This window comes from Falco naumanni, unplaced genomic scaffold (assembly GCF_017639655.2).
Source record: "Falco naumanni isolate bFalNau1 unplaced genomic scaffold, bFalNau1.pat scaffold_480_arrow_pat_ctg1, whole genome shotgun sequence".
Taxonomy (NCBI): Eukaryota; Metazoa; Chordata; class Aves; order Falconiformes; family Falconidae; genus Falco; species Falco naumanni.
In genome coordinates, this window is record NW_024427536.1 from 1 (window position 1) to 3,991 (window position 3,991).

Below are 3,991 nucleotides of genomic sequence, written 5' to 3' on the forward strand. Positions count from 1 at the left end.
GGACCCACAGGGTGTCAGGATGGGACCCACAGGGTGTCAGGATGGGACCCACAGGGTGTCAGGGACCCACATGGTGCTGGGGACCCACAGGGTGCTGGGGACCCACAGGGTGTCAGGATGGGACCCACATGGTGCTGGGGACCCACAGGGTGCTGGGGACCCACGGGGTGTCAGGATGGGACCCACAGGGTGCTGGGGACCCACAGGGTGTCAGGATGGGACCCACAGGGTGCTGTGGACCCACAGGGTGTCAGGATGGGACCCACAGGGTGCTGGGGACCCACGGGGTGTCAGGATGGGACCCACAGGGTGTCAGGATGGGACCCACAGGGTGTCAGGATGGGACCCACAGGGTGCTGGGGACCCACAGGGTGTCAGGATGGGACCCGCGGGGTGTCAGGATGGGACCCACAGGGTGTCAGGATGGGACCCGCGGGGTGTCAGGATGGGACCCACAGGGTGCTGGGGACCCACATGGTGCTGGGGACCCACGGGGTGTCAGGATGGGACCCACAGGGTGCTGGGGACCCACGGGGTGTCAGGGACCCACAGGGTGCTGGGGACCCACGGGGTGTCAGGATGGGACCCACAGGGTGTCAGGGACCCACAGGGTGCTGGGGACCCACAGGGTGTCAGGATGGGACCCACAGGGTGCTGGGGACCCACAGGGTGTCAGGGACCCACAGGGTGTCAGGGACCCACAGGGTGCTGGGGACCCACGGGGTGTCAGGATGGGACCCACAGGGTGCTGGGGACCCACATGGTGCTGGGGACCCACAGGGTGCTGTGGACCCACAGGGTGTCAGGATGGGACCCACGGGGCGCCAGCCTGGAGCCCCCCACGGTGCCAGCATCCTCCTGGGCGGGTTCTTGGTGTCCCCGTGCGGTGGGGGCGGGGGTGCGGGCGGGGGTGGGGGGCAGGTGCTGTGCCCCCCCTGATGCCCCCCGCCCCCCCCCCCGCCCCCCTGACGCCCCCCGCCCCCCCTGACGCCCCCTCCCCCCCAGGTGCTGCTGCCCCTGCTCAGGCAGTACTTCCACAACCACCGCCTGTACTTCCTGTCCACCCCCGCCCAGGTGCTGGGCAGCGGGGGGCACGCCTCCAACAAGGAGAAGGAGATGGTCACCAGGTGGGGGGCGCGGGACCCCCGCCCGCACTGGGGGGGGGGGGGCGGCACCCGGACCACCAGGGGGCACCCAGACCCTCAGACCCCCATGAGACCCCCATGAGACCCCCAGACCCTCATGGGACCCCCTGACCCCCATGGGGCACCCGGACCCCCAGACCCCTCTCCGTGGTACCCCCAGACCCCCAGGGGACACCCAGACCCCCCATGAGACCCCCAGACCCCCAGGGGGCACCCAGACCCCCATGAGACCCCCAGACCCACATGGGGTACCCAGACCCCCATGAGATCCCCAGACCCACATGGGGCACCCAGACCCCCAGTCATGGGGTACCCAGACCCCCAGGGGGCACCCAGACCCTCAGACCCCCATGAGACCCCCATGGGACCCCCATGGGACCCCCAGACCCCCATGGGGCACCCGGACCCCCAGACCCCTCTCCGTGGTACCCCCAGACCCCCAGGGGACACCCAGACCCCCATGAGACCCCCAGACCCCCAGGGGGCACCCAGACCCCCATGAGACCCCCAGACCCACATGGGGTACCCAGACCCCCATGAGACCCCCAGACCCACATGGGGCACCCAGACCCCCATTCATGGGGTACCCAGACCCCCAGGGGGCACCCAGACCCTCAGACCCCCATGAGACCCCCATGGGACCCCCATGGGACCCCCAGACCCCCATGGGGCACCCGGACCCCCAGACCCCTCTCCGTGGTACCCCCAGACCCCCAGGGGACACCCAGACCCCCATGAGACCCCCAGACCTCCAGGGGGCACCTGGACCCACATGGGGCACCCGGACCCACATGGGGCACCCAGACCCCCAGGGGGCACCCGGACCCCCGAGACCCCCATTCATGGGGTACCCAGACCCCCAGGGGGCACCCGGACCCTCAGACCCCCATGAGACCCCCATGAGACCCCCAGACCCCCATGGGACCCCCAGACCCCCATTCATGGGGTACCCAGACCCCCAGGGGGCACCCAGACCCCCATGGGGCACCCGGACCCACATGGGGCACCCAGACCCCCAGACCCCCATTCATGGGGTACCCAGACCCCCATGGGGCACCCGGACCCTCAGACTCCCATGAGACCCCCAGACCCCCATGAGGCACCCAGACCCCCCTCCATGGGCCACCCAGACCCCCATGGGGCACCCGGACCCCCAGACCCCTATGGGGCACCCGGACCCCCAGACCCCCATTCATGGGGTACCCAGACCCTCAGACCCCTATGAGACCCCCATGAGACCCCCATGAGACCCCCAGACCCCCATGGGGCACCCCAGACCCCCAGACCCCCATTCATGGGGTACCCAGACCCCCATGGGGCACCCGGACCCCCAGACCCCGCTCCATGAGACCCCCCAGACCCAGATGGGGCACCCGGACCCCCAGACCCCCCTCCGTGGGACCCCCAGACGCACATGGGGCACCTAGACCCCCATGAGACCCCCAGACCCCCCTCCATAGGGCACCCAGACCCCCATGGGGCACCCTGGACCCCCAGACCCACATGGGAAACCCAGACCCCCAGACCCCCATTCATGGGGTACCCAGACCCCCATGGGGCACCCGGACTCCCATGAGACCCCCAGACCCCCCCTCCATAGGGCACCAGACCCCCATAGGGCACCCAGACCCACATGGGGCACCCAGACCCCCATGAGACCCCCAGACCCACATGGGGCACCCAGACCCCTGGGCTCTCGGGCCATGTGCCTGCCCCTCCCCCCCCATGCCCCGGGGATCCCCCTGCACCACCACCACCCCACCCCCCGGCCGAGGGGACTTGGGGGTCCACGCTGTCCCCTCACCGGGGGTCTCGGGCCCCACCTGACCCCCTGTGTGTCCCCCCCAGCCTCTTCTGCAAACTGGCCCGCGCTCGTCCGCCACCGCGTCTCGCTCTTCGGTAAGGGGGTGGGGAGGGGGATGGGGGGGGGGGGGACGGGGATGGGGGGGGACACAGGGGGGTGCCCTGGTGGCACCTGACACCTCCCCCTCCCCCGTGTCCCTGTCCCCCCTCCCCAGGGACCGACGCCCCCTCTGTGGTCAACTGCCTGCACATCCTGGCGCGCTCGCTGGACGCCAGGTGGGTGGGGGTCCCGGTGCCACCGCGGCGCTGCCCTTGTCCCCGCTGTCCCCACGGGGTCCCGCCGCCACCGTTCCTGCCCCCACGGGGGCCTGGTGCCACCACGATGGCACCTCTGTCCTGTGGTGGTGGCCCTGCCCCACGCCCCATGTCCCCAGGGTGGTGGTCCTGCCCCACGCCCCATGTCCCCAGGGTGGTGGCCCTGCCCCACGCCCCACGTCCCCATGGTGGTGGCCCTGCCCCATGTCCCACGTCCCCATGGTGGTGGCCCTGCCCCACACCCCACGTCCCCATGGTGGTGGCCCTGCCCTATGTCCCCATGGTGGTGGCCCTGCCCCACGCCCCACGTCCCCATGGTGGTGGCCCTGCCCTATATCCCCATAGTGGTGGTCCTGCCCCATGTCCCCATGGTGGTGGCCCTGTCCCACACCCCACATCCCCATGGTGGTGGCCCTGCCCCACGCCCCACATCCCCATGGTGGTGGCCCTGCCCCACGCCCCACGTCCCCATGGTGGTGGCCCTGCCCCACACCCCACGTTCTCATGGTGGTGGCCCTGCCCCATGTCCCATGTCCCCATGGTGCTGGTCCTGCCCCACACCCCACATCCCCATGGTGGTGGCCCTGCCCCATGTCCCATGTCCCCATGGTGGTGGCCCTGCCCCACGCCCCACGTCCCCATGGTGGTGGCCCTGCCCTATATCCCCATGGTGGTGGCCCTGCTCCATGTCCCACATCCCCATGGTGGTGGTCCTGCCCCACGCCCCA

The 3,991-nt window shown here is 71.1% G+C and overlaps 1 long non-coding RNA gene across 1 annotated transcript; it reads left to right on the top strand.

Annotated features, from left to right (window-relative positions):
* Nucleotides 1–1,006: 1,006 nt before the first annotated feature.
* On the top strand, nt 1,007–3,257 carry LOC121082249. Its single transcript, XR_005825950.1, has 3 exons — nt 1,007–1,127; nt 2,994–3,044; nt 3,164–3,257. It is a non-coding gene; the product is annotated as an uncharacterized LOC121082249 (long non-coding RNA).
* The last annotated feature ends 734 nt before the right edge of the window (nt 3,258–3,991 follow it).